The 17,559-nt window shown below is 49.8% G+C and overlaps 2 long non-coding RNA genes across 3 annotated transcripts; one reads left to right on the top strand and one right to left on the bottom strand.

Moving 5' to 3' along the window:
• Positions 1-795: 795 nt before the first annotated feature.
• LOC140694650 (uncharacterized) lies at positions 796-5,393 on the bottom strand. Its single transcript, XR_012070232.1, has 3 exons — positions 5,143-5,393; positions 1,900-2,029; positions 796-1,050 (listed from the first exon to the last, which is right to left on the bottom strand). It is a non-coding gene; the product is annotated as an uncharacterized lncRNA (long non-coding RNA).
• A 7,499-nt stretch (positions 5,394-12,892) lies between these two features.
• Positions 12,893-17,141, top strand: LOC140694660 (uncharacterized). Of its 2 annotated transcripts, XR_012070244.1 has the most exons (4): positions 12,893-12,982; positions 15,873-15,990; positions 16,345-16,478; positions 16,876-17,141. It is a non-coding gene; the product is annotated as an uncharacterized lncRNA (long non-coding RNA). The 2 variants fall into 2 exon arrangements; XR_012070245.1 differs by lacking the exon at positions 12,893-12,982 and having other exon boundaries at positions 15,884-16,001.
• Positions 17,142-17,559: the final 418 nt, after the last annotated feature.

The following is a 17,559-nucleotide window of genomic DNA, read 5'->3' as shown; positions in this document are numbered from 1 at the left end:
ATTGTGTGTGTGAAAATAACACAAGATCAGTTAAAACAAATGAACTGCAGGTACATGCAATGGAATGGATGAATCATACACTCTATGTTAAATTGAAAAAGTAAGCCCTAGAAGGTAGCCTATTGTGTGCTATGATTTTAACTGTGTATATATATGTTAACTAAACTCACTAAATTAAGAACAACTACAGCTAGAGTCCAGGTGGGAGAGAGACAGATAAAAGGTGAGGTGAGCAGATTTGCTGCAGGTGAGCGAGTTCCCTTCAAGTAACATGTCATTCTCTCTGAAGCAGGAGGCAAGGCCATCTGCTGGGAGTCAGGGAAGAGACAGAGGGAAGCTTAGAGGTGTGCAGAGAGCAGAGAATGTTGATACCACTGAGTGATAAGTGGGGAAATGTGCTCACTAGAGAAATCCTGGAGGATTGCCTGGCAGTGGCAACATGCTGGGCATTGATTTGTAGTCTTAGAAATCTGTGCTGGGAGAGCCTGCTGCCTGCAGGCTCAGAACAAATAGAGCTGGGTGAACCGAGATGGAAGTCGTCCTGGTGAGGAACTGAAAAGATCAAGGGTCAAGGGGGTTTTGTTTGTCATAAAGAGAGTGCTGACTGTGGATGCAGAGCTGGAAGGTGGGGAAGTGGAAGTAAGAGGAACGTGGACAGGCAGGAAATCAGAGGAGTCAGTGCTTGATGCCCCAGTGAGGGTGAAGGAGGGCCAGGGAGGCTGTTGGAGAAGCAGCTGGATGGATAGAGTTGGGCACATAAAGGAGAGAGGCTTGACCTGGGAAGAAGACACGCCCGGGTATGAGCCTGGGGACAGGGTGAATGGGGGGTGGCTGGCTCAGGCTGACAGAGAAGAAGACCCTACAATGACCATACTGGGTGGTGGAGGGAGAATCAAATTTGACGTCTTGATGGTAGGAGGTGAGGCAATACAGAGCTTGTGGTCCAGCTTCTCCTGACTGAGGCAGATGAGCAGGGAGGCCAGGGTGGCAGGCACTGCTAGGAAAGGATCTGGGTTTTCCAGGTGCTCCCAAGAGAGGAGGAGCAATGATCTGAAGGTGGAAAGTGAGCACAAGGAAGTCAACCCAGTCTCCTGATCAAACGGGGGTGTGAGAGGGGGCAAAGTGTCAACTCCAGAGATGGTTACCCAGGAAGCAGGGACCACGGGTGAAGTAGGCGACACTCAGAGAAGAGAGGGAGAAAAGTCTGGGTGTAGGGGGAAGAGAGGCCCCAGGACAAAGGAGCACAGAGGCACAGTGATGAGGATGAACTGGCTCTATTGTGATACTGAAAGGTTGGCTGGATCTTTGTCCTGAGGGCTTAGTTTGGGGGGACTATTGGCCTCATGAGGACTCCCCTCTCAGCAGCCTGCACAGAAGCTCTCGCTCCTGAGAGCTGTGTGGCCACCACTGTTCCCGGAGGGGCTCTGCCTCCACCTTCTTTTATCAGACATTCCTGCCCAGCCCCTGACTGCTAGCAAGGGAGCCTGGGCCTCGCAGCTGCTTCCCGTGGAGGGACACAGGCTCCTCGGAGAAGCAGGCTGATCTTACTTTTCTCCGTAACCAACGGCCTAGCAAAGCGCCAGCCCATGTGTGGGCCATGTAGGGGCTCGGATACTTACTGAATTAACTCAAAGCAGTATAAAAGCAGAGCTGGACGAAGTGACCACTGAGCTCACAGAGTTCACTGCCCACACCCCCATTCTACAGATGAGGAAACAGAGACCAAGCGTTGAAGCAAACTTGGCCAAGGTCACGCTGCTCTTATATGCTGGCCTGTGTCGGGCATGCCAAGTGATGAGCTGCAGTGAAGGGGCTGAGAGGGGGCTCTGGGGCTAGACAGCTTAGGTTCAAGTCCCAGCTCTGCCATTTATTAGCCGTGTGATTAATGAATATCCTTACCTTTAAAGTGGAACTCATAGTGGTGCCTACTCATTGGATTGTCGTGAACACAGCGTTCCTGGAACAGCAGGACAGAGTTCTGTAAGGGTTTGATGTTGCTTTGGTTACTACTATTATCACCAAGTGAACCCTGAAATGAAGAACAAAGGCAACAAGAATTTTTATTTTGAAGGATTTTAAAATCCTCTGATGAATGATTCATTTCATCTATTCAAGTTTGCATTTGACCCTTATTAGCAACTACATAATGGATGACTTTTGAGGCAATCTTGCTTCATGTCTTTTATTCTCACTAAAGACACAGGCTATTTAACAGGCAGCAGTTTCTTTTCCAGGAAGAGGGACAAAAAGTTTAAAATGACTCAGTGCCTCTCGGTCCCCAGTGACTTGGTTGTGACCTGTCAACCCAGCTCTGGGGAAGTGCCCATTCCCCCTGGGCTCACTGAGCTGCCCTGCAGCCCCCAAGGGTCACTGTACCCCCACACGAATCCAGTCTCTTGGTTCCTATCTTTGCTTCAGACCCCTCAAACTCTTCCCATGCCCCAGGGACCCATCTGCCCCACCAACCTTGGCTGCTGGACTCCAGGACACTATCCTGGGTCTCAACCATCCTCTGTTCCTATGACTGCCCCACTACTCTACATTTTGTCCTTCAAGTGTGGGCTCCTGTGGCTCTACACACAGCAGGGGTCTCCCCGTCCTCCACCTTGGGTAACTGCATTGTCCTGCATGGTGCCTAGCGAACCCGTGTGGAGGTAGGAAGAATACAGAACAACAGGTGCTCAGAGGGGCTGCCTTTCCCACTGCAGGGGCCCTAGAGAGTTTTCTCCAGGCTGGTTTTTCACAGGCGCTGAAGCTGTGGAATCTCGATCTCACCAATTTAAAAGGCATCATCACTAATTACAAAAGCAATCATTTCTTCAGTAGCAAAAGGTGAAAAGACTTTGTGTTCCCCACCTCCAACTTTTTTCCTCCACCTTCAGATGTTTCTCATCTCTGGGCAAGGGTAGAAAGCAACTCACAGAATTTTATTTTTCAATGTTTTTTCCCACTCTGAAGATTGCTTTCCCAAAACCGATGAAGGCTAGAATGGTTTAGCTATCCTGGACTGAGTATTCAGAGTCTGGGGGGGAGGGGAGGGGGGAGGGGAGATAACTCAGCAATATTGAACCTAACAGAGATATTAAAAGGTTCTATTCTAAACAGAAAGGAAGCAGGATGCTATAGATTCAGGACAACCATAGTTGGAAATGCAATAACGAGTTACAAGAGAATAAACATAAAGATGTAAAAATGAAAAAGGACATCAAAATAAAAAAAGGTGGGAATGGGAAAGGGGAGCAAGAAAATATAGATTTTTTTCTTTCTTTTTTTCTTCGTTATTCTTAGGATGTGTTGGAGCCTACGTGATTATCAGTCTAAAGGAAATAGATATAGCAATGGGTTGATATATTTGAAGAATAAGGTAACCACAAATCAAAAGCATACAATAGAGTCGCAAAAAAACCAAAAAGAAACAAAATCAAAATGGCTTAAAGGCTTAAATATTAGACAAAACACTATAAACTTCTCACAAGGAAACATAGGCAAAACATTATTTGACACACATCTCAGCAATGTTTTCCTAGGGCAATCTAAGCAACCAAAGCAACAGAAATAAAAGCCAAAATAAATAAATGAGACCTAATTAAACTTATAAACTTTTGCACAGCAATAGAAACCATAAGTAAAACAAAAAGACAACCTAGGGAATGTGAGAAAATATTTGCAAAAGATGAGACTGACCATGGCTTAATTTCTAGACTATATAAATAGTTCATACATCTTAATAAGAAAAAAATAAACAACCAAATCCAAAAATGGGCAGAACAACTAAACAAGCAATTCTCCAATGAAGACACACAAATGGCCAATAGACATATAAAAAAATGCTCAATATCGCTCAATTATCAGAGAAATGCAGCTCAAAACTAAAATGTTATCATCTCACACCAGTCAGAATGGCCATCAATCAAAAGTCCACAAACCATAAATGCCGGAGAGGTGTGGGGAAAAGGAAACACTCCTACATTGTTGGTGGGAATGTAGTTTGGTGCGGCCACTGTGGAAAACAGTATGGAGATTCCTCAAAATACCAAAAAAAAAAAAAACTTATCACCTAATCCAACAATCCCACTCCTGGGCATATATCCAGAGGGAATCTTAATTCCAAAAGATACCTGCACCTCAATGTTCACAGGAGCACTGTTTACAATGGCCAAGACATAGAAGAAACCTAAACGTCCACTGACAGATGACTGGATAAAGATGTGGTATTTAGATATAACAGAATATTACTCAGTCATAACAAAGAAGGAAATAAGGCCATTTACAGCAACTTGGGAGGAACTGGAGCTTATCTCACTAAGTGAAATAAGTCAGACAAAGACAAGTATCATATGATATCATTTATATGTGGAATTTTAAAAAAATGATACAAATGAACTTATTTATAAAACAAAAACAGACTCACAGACTTATAAACAAAACTTAGGAGTTTGGAATTAACAGATACAAATTACTCTATGTAAAACAGACAAACGACAAGGATTCACTGCAGAACACAGGGAACAATATTCAGTATCTTGCAACCTATAATGGAAATGAACCTGAAAAAGAATAGACTATGTATACGTACAACTGAATCACTATGCTGTATACCTGAAACTAACAAAACAGCTGTATATCTGAAACTAACAATACATTGTAGATCAACCACATTTCAATTTAAAAAAATTGATAAGCTCTAAATACCTTTATTCAAAGAAAATCTTGAAGTCTTCCCTCTTACAAAACTTAAAATGTGTAGCTTGAGCAGGACCAAATTATACTGGATGGGCAGTTACATACCTTCTCAAGCATGTGGCCCATGCTACACACACATCGTGTTTTCCTACAGGTAAGAACAACCCTGAGTGCACAGGGAGCGAGTCCTTCTGGGACAAGGTCTCTGTGGCAGTGGCCTCCTTGTCACTGCTCCATCTCACCAGGAGGCCAGGGTTTTCAGAGGTGAGGGGACATAGAGCTCAAACACTTCAAATTGATTTCCCGAAAAAACTATGGAAAAACCAAATTCACCTGCAGTGTGGGAAATATGAGCAAGGCCCCTAAGCAGACTGACAAGCCCAAAGTAAGATGGCCCGATGTTCAGATCGGAACCAGAACAACGACCACCTGGCCCCAGTTAAATGACCACCGCCTCACCTGCAATGAACTGCTCGTACTCAATGTCAGGGATGTTTCTGTTGAGACTTGGGAGGTCAAAGGAATCCGACCAGGGAATCCAGACCTGGTTGATGTCGGGGCTCTGCCAGTGGTAAAGGTGGCCCCAAGGGGATAGCACCAGTACCGGCTCCTCCATCCTCAGCAGGGTCTTCAGGAGGAAGGCAATGTGGATGCAGACCTTCCTACGGAGGCTGAAGCCCTCTGGAAGCTTGAAGTCACACAGAATGTACCTGGCAGGGAGCAAAGGAGAGCGGGTCTTCAGGGCCAGGCCTCTTCACAGGAATCCCCGCTTAGATAGAACAGATACAACGGGAATCCCTGCACAGCCCATGGCCTAGACTCCAGACACATACAGCAGCTTCTGGTTTGTAAAGTGGAGGCACTGTCTGCCCATTTCAATGTGGCCAATTACTTCAAGTCCGGGAGCAGTTGCGGAAGACATCTTGGCGTCCATCTAACACCACTAAGCACCTGACTATCACCTGAGCACCCGTTCTCCAGGGGCTCTCAAACTTCTTGTTCTACAGAACCCTATACACTCTTAACAATTACTGAGAACCCCAAAAGTCTGCTATTTATGTGAGTTAAATCTATCAATATTTCCTGTGTTAGAAGTTGAATAAGAAGTTAGAAAAAGTGCATGAATTCACTTAAAAATATTAACAATCTGCTGTATGTTACCATTAATACTCTTAAACAAAATATAATTCTATTTTTCAAAACAAAAATCATTAGTGAGAAGAATAGCAGTGATTTTAATTTCTGCAAATCTCTTTTGGACTGGTGAGAGCTGAATTCTCCTATCTGCCTCTGCATTCCCTGTTTTTTGATATCACAGGCCAGGTTTTCCCTGGAAAACCCCACAGGAACTCGGGAGAGCAAGAGTGTGCAAAAGGCAGGTGACATCCCGGCGTTTCTATGAAAATGGTCTTGCACCTCAGGGGCCTTGGATACACTTTGATAACTGCTGCCCTATCCTAGGTGAGACTCTTCTACATTAGAGCCAGGCAAGGGTCCTGGATTCTGTAATGAGTTACCGCCACCACACCTCTCCCTTCTCTGTGTGTATCTCACAACCTCCATTACTGCAGATGAGGATGTAATCCTCAGCCAGGGCCTCTAATCCCATAAAACTGCTAACTTCAAGAGAGAGTGTCCCATCTACCATCCCTACACCCCGCATAGTTTATTTTGAGTTAAGCCCTAGATAACTGCTTATCGGCACTGACCCTTGTGTCTTATTCCTGAGGTTGACTGAAGGAACCAACATCTGGAATGAACTGAAATTTCCCTGCAGATAAACAAGGCTGATAAACCACCCCATTCCAACATCTGATTCTGGGGCTCTTCAAAACCCGGATAAGGTCCCGCTTCATATAAGATGGGTCCTCCGCCTGCCCTTCCCGGGGGGTTCTGGGAGGCCGCGGCCACCAAGGGAGACCCAGATTCGCGGCCCCAGCCCCAGGGCCTGAGGGAGAGGAAAGCTTGAGGCTGTGCCCAAGCCCTGCCCCGCCCCGCCCCAAAACGCTCCCAGGCACCACAACCATCCCTGGCCACCACCCCAACCCCGATCCCACCCCGGTTCATTTCCACCGGCCCCGCCTTCGGCGCGGAAGTACGTTTACCGTCTGTGGGACGCCACCCCAGACAGGATGTCCGCCGCCTACTGACCAGGCCAGAACTAGTCGCCCGGCCAAGCAAGCCGCCAACCCCAGAAGCAAGCACCGCCATGGTCCCAGGCAGCTACACACTTCCGGAGCCCGCTCCCTGCCCCAGAAGCGCACTGTGGCCCGTGAGGGGCGCGGCGCCTGTAGCCATGGCAACGCCTCGGGGCCCTCCCCTAGCGCATGCGTCGTGCGTCCTCCCGAGTCTAGTTGTGTGAGGGCAGAACTTGCGGAGCCAATGGGGGCCAGGGCGCGGCCTGGACGGGGGTGGGGGGAGGCTTATGGAACAGCTGGGCGGGGCCGTGGAGGGTGGGGCCGGGCGGAGGTCCTCACCTGCAGGTGGCGCCGGCCGGAAGCTGGGGCGGTACTACCACCAGTGGGCGGGGCAGCGGGGCAGCGGGGCGGGGGCACCCTCACCTGTCTGTGTGTGGGGATCAGCCTGGGCTCCGCGGCGTCCGCTTGCACCGGACGTGGACCCAGGCTGCCGGTGGGCAAGATAGAGGACTGAGCCCAGGCACGCATGGTTGGCCAGGTAGGGCACCTGAAATGCAGATCCGCCAGGCCAGCTGCCGGCCTTGAATACGCGCTGCTAGGCAGTTTCCATGAAGACGGTATCTGTCATAAGAGGGGAGGTAGGGCTGGGGTGCCAGATGCCGGGTTGGGTGCAGTCTCAGAGGAGAGCCACGGTGAGAGGGCGCAGAGCGGCCCCTGTGTTGGTTGGGCTAAGAGTTTGGGGTATGGGGTGGGGTGAGCCTTGCTTTGTGGTCTCCCCAAGAACCCTCACTCCAGAGCAAGGGGCTCTCCTCCCCCCACCCCTTACTGCACTCCCTGCCTTCCACAGCACCACCTGGGGTGTTGTCATGTCGGGGCAGGGAAGGCCCAGGGAAGGGGCTCATTCAGGGGGAGGGGCCACTCTGTAGGGATGCTGGACCTGACAGCAATGCAGTGCTTCGGAACTCCCCTGGGATGGGTTTCTTACCAGTGGGATGGAAGGGCCTCTCCTTCCTGGGGTGCAGTTGGAGGAAATAGATCCATCATGAATGTCAGCCCTGAAAATGGAGGCTGCACTACATCCAGTCCTGGAACGAAAAATCAGGCCCCTCCGGCCAAGGTGACTAAGGAAGTCATTCAGCAATATTCGGGGTCCCCAGTTTAGGCTTTCAATTAGAGCTGAGCGGCTCAGGAGGCCAGATCCCTGTCCTTGGCTCCCGAGTAGGCTTTCTGCTGGGGGACAGGATCCTCAGAAACACCTGTGTCTTTGTGGGTCACTCCCCTTTGACAAGCTGGGAGGCAGGGTGCAGTTGTGGGAAATCGTGTTTCCATGAGGAGAGGGCCACCAAGAGGTGGGGGCACAGGAGACAATGAGAAAGATTCCCGCAGCCTTTCTGGAATCAAAAAACTGGCAAATGTGGAAAAGTGCATAATTTGTTTTATTGAACAGGCTGCTTATGTGCGTTTGAAGGGCCAGGTTCAAGGACTCTGCATCCCTCCAGGACAATAGCCTCAAGAGTAGAACAGACAGAGTAGGAAGAGATGTGGGGCTTCTCCCAGGAATGAGGCAGAACAGGAATTTCTGCAGATTTGCAAGGAGACCCCGATCACTGAGCACGGGGTTACAACCCCACGTGACCCTTGTCGTGTTTGGCTTGGGCTCTGGGTCTGGCCTGATCATGTATTCTTCCAGCTGAGTTCCAGAAACTCAGAGGGTAGACTTAGAGGGGCTGAGCTTGGAACCCGGTGTGGCAACGGAGGGTCCTTTATCCTGAGCCCCCTCAGCCTAATCACTGTAGCTGAGTTCCAACACCACCCAGACCCCCAGGGTGGCCGTGGAAGGAGAGCAAGCCCGGAAGGTGACCCAGGGGTCCCACTGCTGTTCCCCTCCCTTATTTTTGTTCCCCTCCCTTATCTTTGTTCCCTTTCTCCCCGGAAAGTGTGATTGTCTCATGTCATGCTAACAAGCCATCTCTCTTCTCTGTCAGGTGGGGTCCCCACCCCCGCTCAGCCTTCTCTCTGCATGGATGCTGAAGGACCAGGCTCACTTGAAGTTCTGAGCTTGAGCAGTAAGGTGGAAACAAAGAAACCAATGGAAACAAAGAAACAAGTCATTGTGGCAAAGCTCCCCACCACAGAGAATCTGCCTTGAGTGGAAGGGAGGGTGTGGCCATGCCCATTTGTTTCCTGTCACCCAGTGCTCTTAGCTTTCTTATTGCAGACCTGCATGGTTATAACAAAATGATCTGCAAAACTGAAAATATTTACTCTCTGGCTTTTACAGAAAAGGCTGACCAGACTCTGGTTCCCGTACCGGTCAAGTGATTGGAGAACCTCTCCAGTTTAGAAACATCTGGGCAGGCCCAGGTTTGCAAAATTCTTTAAGAGTAGTTACGGAGATTTTCTTCTAAACATTTTTACGGCTGTATACTTCTGAGCTGAGGTTGTGCTGTGTAATTCTGATCTGGGATTTTCTCAAACTGTTTCTCATTTTTTATACCTGACTCCCCTATATTCCAAGGGGAATGGGATGTTAAGGAAGCCATGGATTTTAGGAAAAAGATACAGATTTCATTTCCATTTAAGCATCGATGTATCTCCTTCCTAGACAGTATCGGTTCTGTGGTATTGATAGAGGAATTAAATAGCAACCAAATTTATAGAAAATAGTGGGTCATTGGGTACACAAGTTCTTCTTTTCAACATTTCTGTAGTGTTTGCAGTTTAAGATGACCAATCCTGAGAAACAGGCAGCCTCTTAGAATGAAATAGCGTTTTTCCTGAACCATATTCAATTTTTATTTCGTAGACAGCAGGAAGGACAATCACACATCCAACACTTGGGGACCTCAAAGGTAAAATGTAACTTTCTGAGAGCACACTCCCCGCGTCTCCCTCTGTTCTTTTCACTATCCCATTGTCCCTGAAGGCTCTTTCGTATCTTCTGCTCATGACTCCAGTAACACTTCCTCCTCGTTCCTCAGCTGGTAAGTTTACTTTTCTACTTTGACAAAGCAAACGGAAGCCAACAGAAGAGAACTTTCACCAGCACTCCCAGCACATCCGCTCGCCTTCTGATGTCTGTGACCTCACTCTTGCTGCCCCACCTCTTATTACAGGTGACATCGAAAGCCAGATCATCCAAAAGTCGCCAGGGGGCCCATCCATCCAATCTTCTCCGGGCTGTCACTCCCACATCCATCCTCTCTGTCACTACCTCATCTATTTTCTTCTCCTGCTAGTTGGCTCCTATCAGTATATAAAAGTCCATCCTCTTAAAAGAAACGAACAACACTCCTTGACCCAAAATCGCCCCCACCAATTGCCACCCCATGTCTTTGCAGCAAATCTGTAATGCGTATTTTAAACTCACTGTGTGCATATTCTCTTGAGCCATCCCATTTTGCACCCACTCTGGCTTTTCCCCTGATCCCTTGCTCTATGGGAACTGCTCTGTCAAGGCCATCAGTGACCCCATGTTGCTAAATATAGTGGTCAGTTTTCAGTCTTCATCATGCGTGGCCCTTTGGCAGCATTTGACCCAGCTCTTCCAACCCTCCGCCCCCATGTTCCTGCTTTACTTGGCCTCCAGCCCATCGCTGTGCTTTCGATCCACTGGCTGGTCTTTTACCAACGTCTCCTCTTTTTTCCAAACATTTACTGCGAATGTGCCCCAGAGTTGGGTCCTGGGTCTCTCCTATATCTCTCTGCTATACTTTTGGTGGAAGCAACCAGACTTGGAAGTTGACATGCTATCAATTTCTCGATTTGTCCAAAACTCCCTGATTTGCCCTTTCCATTTGGAACTCTCTCCCTGATACTCATTTTCTTTTTCTTTCTTTCATCTTGCTTTCACATTCATACATATGTTCTACTGTGTAAATTACTTTTCCAAATTTTGAATCAGTCCATACATATCATGTAAAATGCTCAGATCTCTATTATTTCCACTAAGATGCTTATTCTCCCTTAGAACCTTTCTGTATTTCTGTATTTATGTCAGTAAAGGGAATAGTATTTCTACAAGCCTCATAGTTAAACAGTGTGTTTGTTTGGGGCTATTATGTAACATGAAATAATGATACATCAACATACTCCTTTTTTATTTAATTTTATGTAACACAAAGATGAGGTTTTTGCACTGAAGACTGGTTTTATTGAAATTTTACCTACTTTATGGACAGTCAGTTTATGTGAAAGCCCTCATTTCTCCCCTTTTCTGATATATTTTCCATTTGGCTATTATAACATATACCTTGGCATGAAATAAAATTCAAAATTCATTCACATAATAAATTTAATACAATTAAATTATATTTTTTAATGTTAAAAAGAAAGAAAAAAACCTAGACTCCTCTGTCTGTTAGGCATTTCTGTGGCAATATCTAATAGACTCCTTAACCATGACATTTAAGAACTGAGCTGATTCCAGCCCCTTTCCACCTGCTCAGCCCCATCTTGTCCCATCCCCTGTGGATGGAGAGGACATCCATCCCATTTTCCAGGTCCAGATGTTGGAACCATGTTGTTTCTCTCTCTTTCTCTTACACACACACACACAGCAAATCCAGCTTGTTAGAAAATTCTGACTACTCTGAATTCATTAACCACCTACTCCCTGTTCCCCACCTTCCTAGGAGTCACCTTCAGCCCCTTCTTGGACACAAATAGCCTCCTTCTTCCATCTTTGCTTTTCTACAATCTCATCCACACAGAGTCAGAGGGAGCCTATAAAAGCATACATTGATGGGGTGAGTGTAGCTCAGTGATTGAGCATATGCTTAGCATGCATGAGATCCTGGGTTCAAACCACAGCACCTTCACTAAAATAAATAAATTACCCCCCCAAAATAACAAAACAAAAGCATAAATTGGACATCACCCATCCCATCAAAACTCACTAAAAGGGTCAAAATTTCATTAGGAGCCAAAGTCGTCCCAAAGTCTTCCAGGACCCGCGTGCTCTGCCTCTCCGCACATACTCTCCCCATCACTCTGGGGGCTTCTGGCTCTGGCTCTTCCTTCTTCCTCCAGATCTATGCTGCTTCAAGTTCATTACTCCGTGCGATCTGCCAGGATTGCCTAATCCCTCCTGCCTGCCTCCCACCCCACCACCATCACCTGAGCTTGCTCATATCACACTTATTTTTCCCCAAGCTCTTGCTACCCCCAACATGCAGCCTGTTTCCTCTGCTAAAACTCTGAGCCCCCAGTGATGGGGAGTCGTGTCTATTTTGTTGACTAATAAAGCCCAAGAGCCTTGGGAACGGGTCTACTTACTAGATTCCCATATGTAGTAGGAGCTTATACAGATATGCTGAATGAATGCAGAGGCCCTGGTCCAATCCGATGGAGCACTTCTGTGTCCTGCTCAAAGAAAAACTCTCCTTTCCTCCTGAGAGGGGGTGATCACTTCCTTGGTGATCAAAGGCAATATCTATTTTCTTTATGCTGTTAACCTTAGGCGGGGAGACTGGGGGATCTTCATTTATATTTTAAAATTTGATTCACTCTGCAGTTTGTCTTCTGTCTATGTATCCTTTTGAGAAACCATTTATGAGTGATCATTCTTCCATCAGATTGAACAGGATCCGGGGGAAGGACCAAGCCTGTCCCTTCGGCCATCCTGTGTGTCATGTCCTGTGACCCAGTGGATGCTCAGCATGTAAGTGAACCGACAGGAGTGAGTGAAGAGATGGGAGAATCTCATTATTGTGGTGGCTGCACTCTGTCCGATGTCTTGAGATTTGGGGAACGGTTAACAAGTGCGGAGGTGTGAGGGCAGGGCCTCTGTGCTCTTCCTGAGTGCCCTGGCCTTACCCATTCCCCCAGCCTCCTCTGGGCAGGCAAGCCCAGGAGCTGGGCCACCGGGGATTGTGCTGATCAATAATCCACCTCACCCAAAGTCCGGGGGTAGGAGCGGCCAGAAAAACTGGTTGTAGACTCTGGAGTCAGGTCCTTGGAAGAATTCCTCACTGAACGATGTTTTGGACCTTTTATTTTTCTCTATAGCCTCCAGCTGAAGAAGAAGATTGCCTTAGATACATGATACATGCCTATCTCCATGGAGCCCAGGTGGGGCTGGGAGTGTGCTGTTTGTACAGCCCGTGGGCTCGTGTTCCTTTGGGCATCCCTGTGCCTGAACTCCAGCAGTACACTCGGTGGTAAGGATGGGGGCGCCTGGCAGGGAGGGAAGAGTATCGGGAGACTGTGCAGCTGGGGAGACGTTAATCTGGGGTGAGCGGGAGATGACTGAAGCATGGAATCTCGGTGCAGGGAACTCTCCACACTCAGAGAGGTTCCCACTCCCGCAGGGTCCCTTTAATCAGGATGCTGGGCTGTCAGCACAGCAGGGTCCTCGTGAGGATCATGGTGCCTTCAGGCAGTGGGAAGTGAGGGGTCCAGTGGCACTTAAATTAACAGTGCACCCGAAGCCAACCCCCGTCTCTTTCAGCCTGTTTCCTAATCTGCAAAACTGGAATGATATTAACCATCCCGCAGGTTCGTTGATGGGCTGGGACAAACTAGACAGCCAGGAACTGGAATTCCTCTGTCCCCTGATTGTTTTCCTTCCTTCCCACTATTTGCTCTCACAAGCTCAGTCTCTCTGTCTCTCTCTCTTTCACTTGCAACTTTCTCTCCTGCTCTGGTTTCATTTGATTCCCACCCTCCTCCCAATCCCCAGATGAGTGAAATTAATTTCTGTGTGTCAGTTCCAAATTCCCGGGAAAGATGCTCTGTCCCCCCTGGATTGGTTGTCCAACCTATCAGTTGCAGCCAGAGGAGTGAGTCCCTCTGGATCCAGTGGAGGGGCTCTGCCCAGGCCCCCAGCCACCACTGTGGGAGCACATAGCTCTCCGAGGAGGAGGTACTGGCTGTGACTTGGTGTCACTAAGTGTGAATTTACGTCTCTTCTTGACCCACCTTCATCCTCCTAAACAAAGATGAAAATTAAACATTCCCGAGATTTGTGAAATGGAACCCCCAAGGTGGGGGCTAAGAGGGATGGATTCCCTGCTGAGTGTAAGGGGCTACAGTGACTCCCTTACGATGGCCTATAAAGGGAACAGCACCAGCCCCACCGGACACTTAGGGTGCTGAGTCTGCGTGACATTGAGCCAGGCTTCTTACCACAGCACAGGGGTCTGGTCCGACCGGTTAGTCTTTGAAACCAACCAGCTTTGGATTCCTCAATCCCTCCCTGAGGTTTTACCTGAACCACCAGCTTCTGTATCTCTGAAGACATATGATAAGGACCCTTCACGTAAGACATTTGCACAGCCCTGTGCGGGAATTTGGGCTGCACGGTCTGCCCGGCGATCTGACCGAAGTTGGTATTTTACTGATGTTAGAAATAGTCTGGTTTCCTGATGCACTGTTTCACTGAACAAGCAACAGAATCCACCTCTGGCTGATAAAAGCAAAAAAGGGACTTAATGAAGAGATACTGGGAGGGTGCCTGGAGTGGCCCGGACCAGAGCCGACCCGGGGGCCATAGGAGATGTTGGGGAGCCCCAGGCACCAGGCTGGGCAGGGTGTCACCGGGCCCCCTGCTACCCCAGCAGGGACCCCCTCCTCCTGACCCTCCACCTCACTGCAGGTTCATGTCCCGCCAGGGCCAGATCACACTGAAGCCACCGGCACACACCTCAATGGGGGATTTGGCCCCGTCTCAGCTGAGGGCGTGCCCGGTGTGGGGAGAGGCCCTGTTAGAGGAAGGCGGTTCCCCTACTGTTCCGAGTTAACGTGCAAGTCAGTGCCCATCACTCAGGAGAGCCAGGCTGTTCTGACCTCATTGTGGTGACTAGGTCGTCTGAGTTCACTTATTACTGTATAGGTTGGAAGGCCCAAGAGGGAGAAAAAGTGGAGGTTCTAGTATTATTTTATATTTCCCATGTACCAGATACAGTAAGCAAGCCACTTCAGACAAGGCCCAGAACAACAACATAAATAGGCCGCAAAGCAAGTCGTGCAGTCAGGCCTCTGCAGCCCCGAAACCCGTGTCCCCATCGGCTCCGTAGTTACCAGTGGAAACTAGGGGGATTTATGGGACTGTGTGCTCCTGTGGGGGCTGGGATGTGTGTGTTTAAATCCACATCGTCAGAAACTCGGCTAGAACCATAGCCACTGATTGCATGGAGGCAGAGGATGGGAGGCCTCCAGCCTCTGGTCCAGCTTGTGAGGAGCTCAGAAGTTGCCCCTTCTGTCCTGAAAACAACACCAGAGCCAAGGGAGCTGAAAACCCACTGCTCTTCTTAGATCCACAAGAAAACTGAGGGGGAAAGCTGCTCCCAACCCAGAGAGGCAGTCGGGCAGGGTTGGAGAGTCACAGCTCCCAGGGAAGTACCCGCTTTTGTAAGAACCCCGGGGGCAGGCAGATTTAACAGTTCCCTGAGGCCAGCGGGAGGCTCAGTGTGAGGAAATCTGAGTGTGACAACTCCAGGGGGACAGTCAGAGGGGCCCCCTGCTCTTTTTCATGCATTTTACCTCCAGGACCTTACCCTGTTCTCAGAATGAAGATCATAGGAAAACTCCTCATGTTTCCTGCCAGGAAAGGAAAAAAATAGCTGTATTGAAATACACCCAGAACATTCTCTTCCATTGTGGGGGGTTGTGTTTTGCTTTGTTTTGTTTTGTTTTAATGAGAATTTATTTTACTAGAGCTTAACCTACATGGGGGAAGGGAAATAACTTCTGTCTCACCCAAATTGGGGTGGGGGGAAAGAGAAACATTTGTGGAGGTCACAGCTCAGGGCACAGTCTCAATGATAACTAATCACAGGACTACAGATGCCCTGCTCTGTCCCGCTCCCCCAACACCTTACGTACATGTCAGTAGGGCCCCTGTGTAATAACAGGAATAAAATTAGAAGAAGTAAATGTCTCAGGAGTGTCTAGGGAAAACCCAAAGACAGCGGGGAGATGTAAACAAGGACACACAGGTGGCTTTAGCCTCTCGCACGAATAGCTGTAGCAAACTACACACAGCCCAGCCCCAGTAGATAAACAGAAAACCTCACAGAAGAAACTGTTTATTTTGGCTCTCTTACCCAGTGCATTCCATGGTGCATCCTCGCCTAGAATTGAGAGGAAGCAAGTCCATCTCAGAAGGGACATAACTGAAGAGGAATGGCCTTCCAGACTCTGAAGGGCAGAGAGAGCACCAGCCTGGGTGAGAGCAAGGTGAGGGGTGGGGTAGGGGGTGGGCTGCCTTCTTCCCCAAATAAGGAACCTTCCTGAGGCCAGCACAGTGGGAGGGAGGGCCATGGGGTGGAAGCAGAGAGACTTCTTCCTGAGAAGTGATAGGATGCCTCAAAGGGACCGTTCAGGTGCCCAAACTTGGCCCTGAGGGTGGGAGCCAGTCGGTCTGCCTCAGAGCCCAGGACTGAGGTGGGAGCACAGCAGGCCGGTCTTACTTGGCCGGATGCATTTCACTTCTCCGAAGCCCTGTGTAAAACATGAAGAGTGGACGGCCTGGTGAGCCCAGCTCTGCCCTCAAGACCGGTTTCAACTCCTCCCTTCCCAGAGAACAGCATCTCTGAGCCCGTCCTGGGTGACCTCACAGAGATCACCCTAGTGGCCCAGGCTAGTGAACGGGAACATGTACCTTCCTGCAGCCAACCCCAGACGTTCACTGATGCATCATATACTGGCAAAGATGTGAGTCCCTGTGCATTGGTCTAACATCAGAAACTCTGCCACAGGCCCAAGAGGTGGTGTGTGGGACATGCAGCGGTGCAGGAGTGTAGGCAGTGTAAAAGTGTAAGTTGTGGCAGGGGTGCAGGGGCTGTGGAAGGTCCAGGCAGTTCAGGGGATGCGGGGGTGCAGACAGTGCATAAGTGCAGATAGTGGCAGCGGTGTAGAGGTGCAGGGAGTGTAGGGTTGCAGGGAGGTGCTTAGGCACGTAGCCAGGGTTAGAAGTCAAGTGCACATCCTCGCAGTCAGCCTGACCCTGGGAGGCTGGTGTAATGGTTTGGGGCGGCGGAGGCGGCGGTGGAGGCGGCGACGGGTGGGAGGCTGCCCGGGCAAGCCGGTCGATTTCTTCTCTTCCCTGCAGCCTGGCCTCGGGGGGCCTTGGCCGCCGGAGATTCGCCAGATGTTGGGCTCCAGGTAAGCTTGCTCCTGGGAGGTGGGGCGGTTAGGTCAGGGGGCGGCGGCAGCGACAGAGGGGCGGAGCGGGGCTGCCCCTGGCGAACTGGTGGAATAGCTTCCTTGTCCCGGCTGCCGGGCCTGGGAGCGGCGTCTGCTGCCCCAGGTCGCCGGACACAGCTGTCCCACTCAGCTTGCTGAGTGGGGAGTGGAGGCGGTGTCGTTAAGGTGCGGGTCCCACGGGGGGAGGGGGGCTGCCACGGGGAAGCCGGTCAATTCGCCCCGCTCTTCCCCGCGGCGGAGCCTGGGAGTGGCCTCCGCTGCCCTAGAGGCGGGACGCCGGTCTCCAGGTGAGCTTGCTCCTGGGAGGCGGCGGCGGCGGCAGCAGGGGGATGGGGGCCGTTCCAGGGAGCTGCTCCATTTCTTCTCTCCCTCGCGGCCTGGCCTGGGGGCGACCTCTGCCGCCGGAGATTTGCCTGAGGTCCGACTCCAGGTGAGCTTGCTCCTGGGAGATGGGTGCGGTGCGGTCAGGGATCTGGTAAGTTGGTGGCTGCGGGGATAGGGAGGCTGCCCCGGGGTAGCTTGTGGATTAGCTCCATGTCTGCACCACGTGGCCTGCAGGCGGCTTCTGCTGCCCCAGGTCCCGGGACAC

The sequence above is a fragment of the Vicugna pacos genome, unplaced genomic scaffold (genome assembly GCF_048564905.1).
Source record: "Vicugna pacos unplaced genomic scaffold, VicPac4 scaffold_77, whole genome shotgun sequence".
Lineage (NCBI taxonomy): Eukaryota > Metazoa > Chordata > Mammalia > Artiodactyla > Camelidae > Vicugna > Vicugna pacos.
The sequence above is the reverse complement of the archived record's forward strand: the minus strand, read 5'-3'. Positions and strand labels throughout refer to the sequence as shown.